Source organism: Squalius cephalus, assembly GCF_949319135.1.
Source record: "Squalius cephalus genome assembly, chromosome: 15".
NCBI classification, from domain to species: domain Eukaryota; kingdom Metazoa; phylum Chordata; class Actinopteri; order Cypriniformes; family Leuciscidae; genus Squalius; species Squalius cephalus.
The window spans coordinates 33,928,245-33,944,758 of NC_137136.1; positions in this window are offsets into that span (position 1 = coordinate 33,928,245).

Consider the following 16,514-nt stretch of genomic DNA (forward strand, 5'->3'; position numbering starts at 1 on the left):
ATTGTCATTGAGATTTACATTCCAATTTTCTTAGTAAAATGTATAAGCAGACAGGTCAGATTCTAACACAATGTGTTCTCAGACAGGTTTGGCCAATCAACTAATAAAAGGAAAGTACTCTTCTAAAACGTACCTAGCTGGGTTTTCAACTCAAAATAAGCTAATTTATATTCATTTGTATTGCATTCGAAACAGTAGTATATTTCAGTGCAATACGTAATATATACAGTATGTAAGGGATAATGTAGAGCGAGGCGGTTGTTATAGCGAATACAACCCCGACAGGCTGATCAGGACCCCGGTGCGAAGCGGAGCTTGAGTCAGCCTGAAGGGGTTGTATTCGCTATAACAACCGCCTCGCTCTACATTATCCCGCTTATTACATGGCTACCTACCAAATAAATCAATAATTTGACACAAACTATTGATTTAAAAAGGGGGTTATTGATTTAAAAACGACTGTATTGCTTCCGCTAAAGAAAATAGTCTGTTCCGTCTTTATGGTTAGAATCTTGCGTCCATAGCAACGCTCTGTTTTTCATGGCAACGGTGTGTTATACTTTGCAGTGGTCTGATATCAAGAAATAACACACCGCATTCTACATTGGAATTCAACCAAGCCATGTAATATATATATATATATATATATATATATATATATATATATATATATATATTACATGGCTTGGTTGAATTCTAATGTAGAATGCGGTGTGTTATTTCTTGATATATATATGAATATATATATATATTAAATATGGCTATCTTTAGAGTCTTAGAGGGCCCCTGTTATGTTTTTCGGGATATTACCTTTCATGTATAGGCTAGTGTGCAATAGAGCTGTTTGTGAATGTAAAATGTCTACAAAGTTTCAAAAATCAAAGTGCAGATAAAAATTATAATTAGTTATCTACAGTACCTGAAACAAGTAGTCAGTAATTCCAGGCTTACTTCCTGCTCAAACCTACAGTACATAGATTTGCATAATGCCAGTCTATGGTTTTCATTGGCTGCCCACAAATAAAGCCTACTTTGACCCGCCTTCAAACAGTGTTGTTTGAAACAGGTCTCAGCCTGGGAGAGTTTGGTTCCTGCTGTCGACATGTCAAGAAGATGCTGTTTTCAGTGCTGCGAATGCAAATCCACTTTGCTGCACTTCCTGGGGACAAGGAATTTACACTGGAACTTATACCGTAATGTTGCAGGGATATGTTGTTACACCAGATTATAAATAATTTGTGTTTTTATTTATTATGGGGCGTTTTATTTCAAAAGAAGGTTGTTTGCTCTTATGCTGCATTCCAGATGAGATTTGACGTGGGAATATCCCAAATTAAATGTCCCACATTAGACCTCGGTGAGTTCCAGGCAATCTGACGTCATGTTCACATGTTGGCCACGACACAACGAGAGCATATCATGTTTTTGTGTCAATTATGGCAAAAACAAATTAAAACACAACTGAGGAAAAGCAAAAACAAAGGTATTATTCCATAAACTTAATAAGGATAAGGATAAACTTTATTTGTCTCCGAAGGGAAATTTATCTTGGGCAAAGTGCTACAGTATTACTCTGACCATACAATAACAACTAAGCAAACAACACAGTTAAAACATAAAAAACATACATTAAAACTCAACAGTGTATAAACATAAAATACAAGATATGTAAAGTGCTTAACACAGTAAAGTGCTAATGTGCGTTGTTCTTGGTCAAATTCAGCACTTTTATTGAGGCAGGAACATATGAAAGCTTCAGTCTATTATTTTTACAGATTGACATTCTTTCCCGATGACAACGGGATTCCAATGGCTGGTATTCGCTAAAAAGAGGATGTTCGGAGTCAATACTTATACTCATTGCTCTTCTCTTCACTGCCTCTTTGTATAAAGTCTGTATGGGTTCATATTGTTTCATTCCTATGATTTTCATGGCTTTTTTTGTGGATATGGGCCAATTTATTTTTCAATTGAACAGACAAATTTCCAACCCAGGCTGTGATTCCATAGCAGATAAAACTTTCAAGCGTGGCTCGGTAAAAAAACAAGCAATATGTGGCTACCCACCCCATACAGTCTCAGTCTTCTTCAAAAATAAAGCCTCTGTTGTAGTCGTGTGCACAGACTATCAATGTGTGTCTTCCAACAAAGAACATTGGGCCTCATTCACCAACCGTTCTTACGAAGAAATGTTTTCTTAAACCCCACTTATGCACTTTTTACGAAGATTCTGACATTCACTAATGTTTTCTTATCTTGGATTTGTTCTTAGCTAAGAACGATATCTACGCACACTCAAGAGCACTCTTACGCACATTTGAGTGATGACAGTTTACGCCAAATAATTGGTTACTGCATTTTATTTAATTCTACAGTCGTTTACAATTATAGTATTTTACTGTACTATGATAGTAAAAATCATAGTATGCAAAGAAACACTAACACTGCAATTTTCTTTTTCAAAGTTCTTTTTTCGTTTGGTGATCGGTGGACCACCACCGTCTGTGCGTCTTTTGGACATTCTCCAACTTTTCTTGCACAGGGCCCTGAAATGTCATGTCCTTACATGGGAATTTGCGGGGCGTTTTCTTATGCTAATTAGGAACAACTGGCACACGATTTCAATTACGAATACGTGGGATTCATCAATCCTAAGAACACAGGTGCAAACAATTCTGTTGTTTAAGAACATGTCATGAATCTGACGTAGACTTTTCTTAGGAAGTGTATTAAGTACAAAGTTAAGAAAATTCTTAGGAAGATATTGGTGAATGAGGCCCATTGTCCATATAAAACCCCAGGTATCTATAAGATGTCACTTGTGTCTTTAATGATCACAGACTTGTATTCAGATACACTTCTTGGGTCAAGGACCATTTCTTGTGTCTTTTTTACATTTAACACAAGACAGTTCTTGTCACACCACTTTATGAAAGTATCTATTTCACTGTGGTAGGATGATAGGTCCATTGCCCGGTTGCATAAAGCACCTTAAGTTTTTCCCTTAAGTATGATACTTAAGGGGCGATTTTTCCTTACCTAAGAGAATAACTTAAGGGTGTTGCATATAATCTCTTAAACTGTTCTCTTAGGTAAGGGGAAACATTTAAGTGTTTCACGACAGCGATCCTGGATTCACGTTATAAAAGTCTGTTGTTGCCATAGATACGCAAAACACTAACACTAGCAATTTCGCAGTTTCACCAAATAAAGTAGGCTAGGATATCGGAATGGATAAAGAAAACAAAAAAAGAAAGCCTAATTGGACAGAGGAGGATAACTACATTCTTCTTGACGAATATGGTAAAAGAAAAACAATTTTGAAAAGCAAACTAAATCCCAATGTAACTGCAGGAACTTGACCATTGCGTTTAAATGACGTTAAAGAGCCCCCGCAACCCGGTGAGCCACTCTGCTGACAGACGATTTATGCACGTGGAAAACATCTCCCACTACCGTCTGAAAACGCAGTGCTATAAGCAGTTGTAACACTGCAGGTAAAGAGTGGTTGCGATGTGTGACATGGTCAAGGTCGCCGTCTAGTTTGTTAGCGATGTCAAATATTGCGCGTCGATCGTTGATCTGTATTCTTGCAACAATTTTTCATCGCTAAGATGGTCCAATGGGTTTTCCCTATCCCTAAAAATTATTCTTGGCACATAAAAATCTTCAGCTGGTTCCATAAATTCAGCAATGTCGTCTTATTTTTGTCCGCGTTACTCTTAAGGTTACGATTTCCAAACCTTAAGTTATACTTAGGGAAATGACCGTTAAGGGGTTTTATGCAACACTTAACGCTTTTTAAGGGATTATTTAAGTGAAAAAACAGCATTTAAGAGAAATTCTAAGTGTTTATGACGTTTCACTTAAAAAAACCCTTAAGTAACACTTAAGGGTTTTTTTCTGCAACACCCTTAGGTTTAAGGGAAACATAAGGGCGAACTTAAGGGAAAATTACACTTAAGGTGCTTTATGCAACCGGGCATATCTTTGTGTAAGAGACTCAAAATGACAGTGTCATCAGCATATTGCATAATATAATTATTAGTATATGTGCTCCTGCAATCATTTTTGTACAAAGCAAAAAGCACAGGTGATGACACACAACCTTGTGGCAGTCCCGTGTTACTGTATCTGACTTCAGAAAGTGTTTCATTGGCACTAACCTGCTGAGTTCTGTTGCTTAAAAAAAGAATAAAACCATTTGATTAAAAAGGCACTGACACCAATACCATACAGCTTCTCTAAAAGCAGATGTGTCTGCACTGTATTAAATGCTGAACTAAACTCAACGAATACAATACGAGCATAAGCTTTAGTATTCTCAAGATGTTTAGACCCAAGATGAACAATGCTAAGAGCAGCATCCTCAGTACTTCTCTTCTGCTTCTAGGCAAACTGACAGGTGTCCAATAGTGACTCTTCTTCTTTTTCCAGCAATGAAGGTAGAATTTTCTCTAAACACTTCATGACATTTGAAGTTAGAGCCACATGGCGAAGATCATTATTTGCTCTAGCACCAGGTTTTTTAGGAATTGGTATTATGTAAGACTTTTTCCACTTTGCTGGCACAGTATGGGTCTCAAGAGATCGCTGAAATAAGGGACACCATGCTATTGCAAGCTCCTCAGCGCAGGTTTTTAACAAAAAAGCTATAAGTATAAAAACTCTGTTCCATTTATTGCCTATGCTGTTCCTTTGCTTTTTTCAAATGGTATTTTAATGATTTCTGTGCCACAATTAGTCATACCTTATCCCTGTTCCTAAATGCCAGTTTTCTTAAATATAATTTATGCACTCTTTAATGTCCTTTGTAATATAGGGCTTGTTGTTAGAATAAACAACAACATCCTTTTTTTCTAACACATTATCTGCACAAAAAACAGCCCTTAAGTGTTTCCATGGAATCCTCTGTCCATATATTAAACGTTTTGTACTCTGGTTTACGTGACTTAAAAACTGACAATAAGGAATCAGATGTACAACATTATGATCCGAGTTGGACAGAGGGGGCTTTGACTTAGCTACATATGGATTTTCATAATATTTGTCCAAAATGTTCATTTTCCTTGTGTCACAGCGCACAAATTGTTCAAAACCCCGCTAACACAGTTTCTAGCTTGCTTGAAATCGCCCAGAAAGAAAATAGTGAGCGCTGAATATTGCTATACCTATAAATTACTCAATATTTTCTCTAACCATTTCTGTGTGTCTACATGCATTCATATACCCATTTCTATATACATAATATTACACCAAATTCCGAGCTGTCTAGAAAGCAGCATTATTAAGGGTAATGATTACAATATGCACGTTGGCTGAGGTGTGTGTGAGGTTGAACATTTATAGCTGTGAGATTGAAATGACAGGAGAGGTACGATTTAACCAGCTCTGTTCATCTGATGTTAGATTGTTTTATATGTGTTCACTACATGTTTAAATGATCAGATGTAAAAAAGTGTCCCATGTAAAGTTATATATTAGCATTTGTTCTGTTAATGAGTGAATAGTGTACTGCGTGAGATGGTGGCGGGGCCGTCCCAATTCGAAGGGTCCTTTGAATGCAGCCTACAAATGCGTACTTCATTTCGGGCCACGGAAGATAGAACGAGTGGATCCTTCGCAGCCTAGATCATCCCAAAAATAATTGTGCCCAGGTGATGACTGGATTTTGTGAAAGATATTATGAGAAAATTTAGTGTTTTTTGACCTTGGATGCATGTAAACCAATTGTAGGACACCTCAAAATCAAAATTGGGAACCTGTTGAACAGCATAATGGGGCACTTTAATGGTGTTGCTCAAGCTGCTTGACCATGTTTCAGTTTTTGAAATCTTTAAAAGGAGAATGTGTTGCTATTCAACACAACATGGGCCCTTACTTTTCAAACCTAAATAGAAGTACGTGACTCTACATTTCTGCAAAACTGCAAATACATAGATTTCTCCTCAGTTTCCTAATAAAATTACCACTAGTAGCAGTAAAAGGCCAAAAACTTTTGTTCCTTTTCACACAAATTATGATTTCAGCCACAGAGTATCAATTAATAAAGACTTATTTTTGTTTAGTTAAAGACTTAGTTGTGGACTGAAAACACTTTTACCATAATTTCTAAAATAATACAGTTCGATGTTTGCACACTTGCAGAGCATTCAGGTACACTTCACAAGAGCTCAAAGCCTCATGGAAGTAGGTTAAAACAACATGCCTGCTTCATCAAATTAGTTTTTCTCTCACGTTTGCTTTTGCTAACACTATCGGCTTTTAAGGTAGGGTTAAGTGTAGGGGGAACATTAACCTTTTAGAAGCACTCAATGGACGTTTCATTTCTGAACGGCCATGACATCACTTAGAGCAACTATTTTGGTCATTTTGCCCATTCGAATGAAGTAGGACTTTGTTTGGCCATTTGAAAGTGAGCTTTCTTCTTTGGTGTTGTTTCTCCTATTAAAGAGCATCATGGTCTCTCTAGTCCTCCCCTCCCCTTTTGGAGGAAATTTTTAAATCATTGATGCAAAATTGATGCCTTTTGCCCTGAATGCTCCTAATTAAGTACCTTTATTTAATTCTTTTCAACTTTCATAAACTGGTCATGCACAGTTTTTCCATGCCCTATGGGGAAGCCTATCGTCCAATTAAAGTTGCTCACCACACATCCAGAGAGCACACATGGTAGAACACAGCACTTGAATCATGTCTCTTGCTTGAGCTCTAACAACGTGAACTGCAAATCTAATCAGTTTACCTTTGCTCTCATAGATTATATGAACGTGAACTCGTGTTATGGCATTATAAGAGAAAATTCAGGAGGAGCATATTAATTTAATCCAGTCAATCAATCCCAAAGCAAACTATATATATGCAACTCCCTCGTTTCTTTAACATTTCTTCCACAATCCTTCACCTCAACCCCATCTTTATTTTCATAATTAAATATCAAGGTAAACATAGATCTCTTTATCAAGCCCCTCCAGCTCAACAGCAAGAACAAAAAAAAAAAACTAAAACAGTTTATCATTTGCATAGATTCATAGTAGTCTCATCAGGCAAAAAAGGACTTCTGTCCTACATCACCATAACTGGAATTCTCACTTTAATCTGTAGGTGTTCATTAAACCCTTATCGTCTGTTCCTTACATAAAGTTTGAATCACTTCGGATGATTAGGAATTTAATGCACAAGTTGAATTGACTTGAATTGAACTGACTTTTATGAAACTGTTTTGCAGTTATCTTTTCATTTTTCTTTTTTACCTGACAGTAACAAACAGTGTTCACTTTCATTCTACTGAAAAGAGTAGCAGGGAAGAAAAACAACAACATATTTTGTGTTCTATGAACAGACAGCATTTGAATTTTGGGTATCATTTACACATTCTGTTGACTAAAAGCAAATACTTTATATATAGAAATACGGTGCACTTATATTACTTATGAATGGGAGAAATATGGTGGAAATCCAGCCTTATAAATAAGAGTTTGCTGATTGGTAAAGTCATGACATCCCTGCAGCATCTGTTATAAAAACAGTCAGTGTTCTGAGACGGGCACTTATGACTGCACATGCGCATTGGCTGGTCAAGCCTGAAAAAAACAACAACAAAAAAACATATATTTATATATATATATATATATATTTTTTTTTTTTTGCTGATTTGAAATATGTTATTCAATTGTGAGTTCAGCAAGCAGTTTATGAGATTTCAGGATTCCCCCATTTAAAAAGATAAGACTTGGCCTGAAATAGTTGCCTGGAGGAATTGCCAATATGGCTGCCGAGTGAGCAGACTTTCCTTGAAAGGAGTAGCGTTGCACCTACATGTTAATGAGAGTTGCATTAGAATATTAGTAGAAGGAGTCACAATTTGCAAAACTAACTAAAGTAAGACAAATATGCTGTGTAACAGAAGAATGAACCTCATTGTTTCTTGCAGAAGCTCAAACGTGCTGCATAACACGAGAATGAACCTCATTGGATCTTGAGGAAGCTCAAACGTGCTGTGTAACACAAGAATGAACCTCATTGGATCTTGCTGATGCTCAAACCTGCTGTGTAACACAAGAATTAACCTCATTGGATCTTGCTGAAGCTCAAACGTGCTGAGTAACATGAGGATGGACCTCATTGGATCTTGAGGAAGCTCAAACGTGCTGCGTAACACGAGAATGAACCTCATTGGATCTTGAGGAAGCTCAAACGTGCTGTGTAACACGAGAATGAACCTCATTGGATCTTGCTGAAGCTCAAACGTGCTGCGTAACACGACAATGAACCTCATTGGATCTTGAGGAAGCTCAAACGTGCTGCATAACACGAGAATGAACCTCATTGGATCTTGAGGAAGCTCAAACGTGCTGCATAACACGAGAATGAACCTCATTGGATCTTGAGGAAGCTCAAACGTGCTGCGTAACACGAGAATGAACCTCATTGGATCTTGCTGAAGCTCAAACGTGCTGCGTAACACGACAATGAACCTCATTGGATCTTGAGGAAGCTCAAACGTGCTGCGTAACACGAGAATGAACCTCATTGGATCTTGCTGAAGCTCAAACGTGCTGCGTAACACGAGAATGAACCTCATTGGTTCTTGAAGAAGCTCAAACGTGCTGCGTAACATGAGGATGAACCTCATTGGTTCTTGAAGAAGCTGAAACGTGCTGCGTAACACGAGAATGAACCTCATTGGATCTTGAGGAAGCTCAAACGTGCTGCGTAACACGAGAATGAACCTCATTGGATCTTGCTGAAGCTCAAACGTGCTGCGTTACACGAGAATGAACCTCATTGGTTCTTGCTGAAGCTCAAACGTGCTGCGTAACACGAGAATGAACCTCATTGGTTCTTGAAGAAGCTCAAACGTGCTGCGTAACACGAGAATGAACCTCATTGGTTCTTGCTGAAGCTCAAACGTGCTGCGTAACACGAGAATGAACCTCATTGGATCTTGCTGAAGCTCAAACGTGCTGCGTAACATGAGAATGAACCTCATTGGTTCTTGAAGAAGCTCAAACGTGCTGCGTAACACAAGAATGAACCTCATTGGATCTTGCTGAAGCTCAAACGTGCTGCGTAACACGAGAATGAACCTCATTGGTTCTTGAAGAAGCTCAAACGTGCTGCGTAACACGAGAATGAACCTCATTGGTTCTTGCTGAAGCTCAAACGTGCTGCGTAACATGAGAATGAACCTCATTGGTTCTTGAAGAAGCTCAAACGTGCTGCGTAACACGAGAACGAACCTCATTGGTTCTTGAAGAAGCTCAAACGTGCTGCGTAACACGAGAACGAACCTCATTGGATCTTGAAGAAGCTCAAACGTGCTGCGTAACACGAGAACGAACCTCATTGGTTCTTGAAGAAGCTCAAACGTGCTGCGTAACACGAGAACGAACCTCATTGGATCTTGAAGAAGCTCAAACGTGCTGCGTAACACGAGAATGAACCTCATTGGATCTTGAGGAAGCTCAAACGTGCTGCGTAACACGAGAACGAACCTCATTGGATCTTGAGGAAGCTCAAACGTGCTGCGTAACACGAGAATGAACCTCATTGGTTCTTGAAGAAGCTCAAACGTGCTGCGTAACATGAGAATGAACCTCATTGGTTCTTGAAGAAGCTCAAACGTGCTGCGTAACACAAGAATGAACCTCATTGGATCTTGAGGAAGCTCAAACGTGCTGCGTAACACGAGAATGAACCTCATTGGATCTTGAGGAAGCTCAAACGTGCTGCGTAACACGAGAATGAACCTCATTGGATCTTGAAGAAGCTCAAACGTGCTGCATAACATGAGAATGAACCTCATTGGTTCTTGAAGAAGCTCAAACGTGCTGCGTAACACGAGAATGAACCTCATTGGATCTTGAAGAAGCTCAAACGTGCTGCATAACATGAGAATGAACCTCATTGGTTCTTGAAGAAGCTCAAACGTGCTGCGTAACACGAGAATGAACCTCATTGGTTCTTGAAGAAGCTCAAACGTGCTGCGTAACACGAGAACGAACCTCATTGGTTCTTGAAGAAGCTCAAACGTGCTGCGTAACACGAGAACGAACCTCATTGGATCTTGAAGAAGCTCAAACGTGCTGCGTAACACGAGAACGAACCTCATTGGTTCTTGAAGAAGCTCAAACGTGCTGCGTAACACGAGAACGAACCTCATTGGATCTTGAAGAAGCTCAAACGTGCTGCGTAACACGAGAATGAACCTCATTGGATCTTGAGGAAGCTCAAACGTGCTGCGTAACACGAGAACGAACCTCATTGGATCTTGAGGAAGCTCAAACGTGCTGCGTAACACGAGAATGAACCTCATTGGTTCTTGAAGAAGCTCAAACGTGCTGCGTAACATGAGAATGAACCTCATTGGTTCTTGAAGAAGCTCAAACGTGCTGCGTAACACAAGAATGAACCTCATTGGATCTTGAGGAAGCTCAAACGTGCTGCGTAACACGAGAATGAACCTCATTGGATCTTGAGGAAGCTCAAACGTGCTGCGTAACACGAGAATGAACCTCATTGGATCTTGAAGAAGCTCAAACGTGCTGCATAACATGAGAATGAACCTCATTGGTTCTTGAAGAAGCTCAAACGTGCTGCGTAACACGAGAATGAACCTCATTGGATCTTGAAGAAGCTCAAACGTGCTGCATAACATGAGAATGAACCTCATTGGTTCTTGAAGAAGCTCAAACGTGCTGCGTAACACGAGAATGAACCTCATTGGTTCTTGATGAAGCTCAAACGTGCTGTGTAACAAGAATGAACCTCATTGGATCTTGAGGAAGCTCAAACGTGCTGTATAACACGAGAATGAACCTCATTGGTTCTTGATGAAGCTCAAACGTGCTGCGTAACACGAGAATGAACCTCATTGGATCTTGAGGAAGCTCAAACGTGCTGTGTAACATGAGGATGGACCTCATTGGTTCTCGCATGGGAAGCAAACATGCTTGAGCTTCTGTTTACAATAACCGATGAATGTTGATGAATGTTTATATGTAAATAAATGCATAAATAGAATCTATTCATCATATAAAGCGATCAAGTCTCTTTAGAAAATTTGGACTAAACTGCTCAATTCATATGTGTCACGGTTTGGGTTTTGTTTCTTGTCATTGTCATGTTTCTATAGGTGTGTTTGACATCGGCTGCGGCTGGATGCACCCGATCGGCGAGAGCAGCCGTGTGCAGGCGGGAGGAGCTGCAAACGGAGACGTGAAGTCGGACACTTTCTGGTTCCCGTAGTGACCGCTCACGTGGTGTTTGCATACTTTACCACAGCTGAAGTGAAATAAATGCAATATTTGCCAAATAATACACTGATGTTTCAGAGACATTTTCATTCAATACTTTATGTACTGCTTCATACAGCGTCTGTTTGAACAAGAATAAAGTTCAACATAAGCTACTATCAATGAAGTGGAGTCTACGTTTTTTAATCAGTTTTAATTTGATAAACATGACACAATATAACATCTCAACGACATGAAAAGAGTGTTTACTGTTATAAAATAACTGATTTGAGAGCTTTAGAGGAACTAAAGGTGTTCGAATAAACACGAAACACACGTTGTCATGCGGTGAATCCGGCCAATCGTAGAACAGCTGTGTCGTCATCAGCCCTCGTGCAGCCGCTCTTGAGAAGCTGCGCTGGCTGAGTTCTCCGGCTACTCTCAAATCGCTCTCGCGGAACTTTAATGGCACACGTCACAGTCACGTGGTGTCGGCGCTGTATCAAGTCGGACAAAATTTCTAACTGGCATGCACTGCTTTAAGTCAGCCGCCGATCGGTCTGCGCAGAGCTGCATGAAGTCGAACAAGCCTTATGTCTTGCCATGTGATTCCCTGTTTGTCATGTGATCCTGCCATGTGTCTTGTCATTGGTTAATCGTCTGTTCATTGTTCACAGGTGTTCCTTGTCTTGTAATTAGTCTATGTATTTAAGCCCTCATGTTTGCCCTGTGTCTTTGTTGAGTATTGTAGGATTGAGTCTAGTCTATATTCTTGCTTCTAGTTTCCATGCTTTGTCATGTTTTTGTTTTATGTTTAATCTTGTGTTTGATAATTAAAGTTGCATTTGGGTTCTCTACATCAGTGGTTCCCAAACCTGTCCTGAAGGCACCCCAACACTGCACGTTTTCTTTGTCTCCCTAATCAAACACACCTGATTCAACTCATCAGCTCATTATCACATGGGTTAATGAGCTGATGAGTTGAATCAGGTGTGTTTGATTAGGGAGACAAAGAAAACGTGCAGTGTTGGGGTGCCTTCAGGACAGGTTTGGGAACCACTGCTCTACATCTTGCCTCCAGTGGAATCATTCGTAACTATATGGATTAGTTTTGCGATCTCTTCATGAACTTTTTGTAGCATCACATTAGTAGTTGTGTAGCTGTCAATGAAGGGACAGAAAGCTCTCAGGTTTAATCAAAAAGATCTTCATTTGTGATTTGGAACGAGACGTAATGAACAACATAATTTTCTTTTGTGCATGAACTACCCTTTAAAACAGTGGTCCTCAACTCCAGTCCTCAGGACCCGCTGCTCTGCACATTTTGTATGTCTCCCTTATTTAACACACCTGAATCAGATCATCAGCTCGTTAAGAGAGACTCCATGAACTGAACTGAGTGTGTCAGATAAGAGAGACATACAAAATGTGCAGAGCAACGGGTCCCGAGGACTGGAGTTGAGAACCACTGCTTTAAAACTTAATCTTAATTGCATGGTACAGTATACTGCATTGGCTATAATGTTTGCTGCATGAGCTGAGTTACAATCACTGACCTAAAACAGTTGCAGTCTGCTTGCTCACCCCTTTATAAAGTCACTCATAATGTTGCACATTGTTCTTAAATGCAGTTGTTTTATAGAGTGCTCAAAAAGGGGTACCAACAGTCCAGATTAATCTAATCCAGATTTCATCCCTACCTGAAAAGTAACCATTTCAGTGAAACTTTAATGAGCATCCGCATGCTTTCTAAAATACGAATGAGGTGTTTTAGAAAGCTGAATCCTGTAACAACATACACGCAACATTTATTTAAAAGACATAAAATGACAGTGCCTATTTAAGCACATCAGTTTGATCAATATGAATGTCAGCACACAAAACAAATCACCATAAGGTCTCTAAAATCAGTCTGTTGTTGAACATATCGCATTCTGAGGGAAGCCAGATATGCCAGGCATTTCGTGGAGAGAAGGTTCTGGAACATCAACCCATTGATTCTGATAGACAAAAACAGCTGTCAGATATAATACCCACTGCCTTTCATCTCAAACGCACATCGCCTCTGGGATACAGAAGGTATCTTGAAGAAAACACCCTGACAACAATAAAGGAGTAGCATGCAGCATCCAGGCAATAAGCTCATGCAAAATATGAGGGTAAGAAAAGCTAAAGGAATATGCTGTCAGACTCTGCATTTCAATCACAGTTCCATCATGATGGATGTTTGGAATGTATATATTATTTCTGCCACCCGAATATTATCATTAATGTTGTTCTCTGTGACTTGAATAGCTGATCTTAAAGGCCACTTAAGTCCACAAGAAGCTCCTCACTGGAGACAAAAGCACTAAAAGCCGAAACATATAATATTAAACACACAATAGTAAAACCAGCTATCCATGCAAGGCTGCCTCATACCAGCCTGATCTCGATAAATACAATGTGTGCTATAGAGACGCATTTCATGAGATCGGGTTGGTCATACTGAGTTAAGAAACTTCTGAATACAATTTATTACAATACATGTTGTGTTGCGATGGGACCCCAAATAAACACAATGTGAAAGTGGCATGTAAATCTTATGAGATATTTCACAGAAAGAGCATTATGCTCTTACCAGTGATGCGCGGGTCAGTGTATAAACAAACCGCACCCGACCGACGTTTTCAACCGCAACTCGGACCGCAAAAAAAAGAAAAGAAAATATTGTACCCGACCCGCTTCCTGACCCGCATTTTTTAAAAGCAGTAAATGCTCATCGTAGCGTCATTGGGCCATAGACGTAGGAAGTTATCAAATGTGTAAATAGCATCGCAAGAAGTACACATGACAAAGCCAGCACTTTGGTCATCATCTTTCATTATTTCGGCAAATGTCTCCGACACTTTGCTCTTTCTATTTGTGTATTTGGGTGGTGTGGCGCAATGGATAAGACACATGCCTTTGGTGTGAGAGACCCGGGTTCGAATCCACTGTGAGACACCAATGTGTCCCTGAGCAAGACACTTAACCCCTAGTTGCTCCAGAGGCGTGCGACCTCTGACATATATAGCAATTGTAAGTCGCTTTGGATAAAAGCGTCAGCTAAATGAATAAATGTAAATGTAATGTAAATGTATTTGCGGAGCTTCCACTCCCCAGTCTTCACCTTTTCTCTTGCCGCCTCCATCTCTACTGCAGACTGAGCTCGTGCGTCATCTTCACGCCAGTTATTCAGCCAATAAAGTGTAGGCCTATGTATTTCATAGAAAATTGTCTAGTACTATATAAATTACAAAGGTTTAATTGGCATCTTTATTTCAAACGACCCGACCGACCGCGACCCGAATATCATTAAAAATATTTTTGGATGACTCGTAACCGCTGGTAACCACGGGTGACCGCAGGCACCCGCTCATTTTGGATCAACACGCGCATCACTGGCTCTTACCACACCTTTTGATGTCACAAGTTAACGTTTTGGAGAGGTATGGTTGAGGGCAAGATTATGGATTTGGAATGACGGAGAATCAATAAATGATTTGAATAAATAAATGCTGATTTAAAAAATTATTAGGCGTGAATTATTCGGTAACACTTTATATTACGACCCGCAAACAACTGCGTAAGTAAACCGAAATTACGGTGTACGTTTATGTAATTATAGTGTACTTCCGTGTAGGTATAAGGGAACAATACGTTAAGTTTTGGGTAATAAAGGGGTACAACCAGATATACAAGAAAATGATTTATAATGTAATTATTTTAAAAATAACAGGTACCTATTCTGTTAATATATTCCAGGCAAAAATTGTACGTCTGTTGTATATAAAAGTTTTTTATCACATTTCTGGCAAAATATGTTCTTGTGCAATGTAGTTACAGGGTAATTTTGACATCTGTGGGTTGCAAATTAAACTTTGTTGTTTGAGTATACTGTAGAAAAGACAATGCTTTATTAAGATGAAAAAGTGTTTTGAGATTTTTTTGTAAAATAAAAGTCAGAAATTAAATGGGATCCTTTATTGTATATTTACTGCACTTACCCTGTAACTACACAGAACAAGGGGGTAACAAGCTCCACTTTAATTTACAGCCCGCAGGAGTTACACTTACCCTGTAAATACACAGTTGAAACGGGTAACAAACACTACTTACTATGTAACAATACGAAACAACACTATTTGCACAGTAATTACAGAAAAAAGGTACTCTTATTAAAAAAAAAAAAAACAAACAAAAAAAAACCTTTTAATTACACAGTATATTTGCCCTGACATTTAAGTGTCATTGCAATACAATGTGATAAGGTAAGTACTAAGTACTACATGGTACGTTCTAAATTAAAATCATAGCAGAAACTTTTTTTTTTTTGGCTTAACGTTAAGTAGTTTAGTAAGAAAAGCCAATAAATAGCATTGCCAATGTTTTTCGAAATCAGCTGTTTATAAAATTGTTTCAGATTCAATTTGTATCATACTGTGCTAACATACAGCCATATATATATATTTATATATGGCTGTATGGTTTGTAAAGTTGTGGGTTGTAAAGTTTAATTTACAACCCACAGATGTCAAAATTACCCTGTAACTACATTGCACAAGAACATATTTTGCCAGAAATGTGATAAAAACTTTTACAACAGATGTACAATTTTTGCCTGGAATATATTAACAGAATAGGTACCTGTTAGTTTTAAAATAATTACATTATAAATAATTTGCTTGTATATCTGGTTGTACCCCTTTATTACCCAAAACTTAACATATTGTTCCCTTATACCTACACGGAGGTACACTATAATTACAGAAACGTACACCGTAATTTCGGTTTACTTATGAAGTTCTTTGCAGGTTGTATATCTGCTTGTTACCCCTTTATTACCCAAAACTTAACATATTGTTCCCTTATACCTACACGGAAGTACACTATAATTACAGGAACGTACACCGTAATTTCGGTTTACTTCCGCAGTTGTTTGCGGGTCATAATATAAAGTGTTACCAATTATTCCTGTTTATTCGTGTGACTAGTCAGAAGAATTGTGTTAACTGAAAAATGTTTTTCCATGAATTATGGATAGCATACATAAGTATTTCGATAATATGCTTATCAGATTCCTATTTTAATGTCAATACAATCATATGTAATGGGTAAACTCATCAAATGTCTGTCCAATTGATAGTTCATAGAATCATTTCCTCCCTGATGACCAGCTACATCTCCACTGTGCTCATCTGTATCATCAGACTCAGCATCCTTCCTGAAACATACAGTCTTATGTAAGATTAAAGT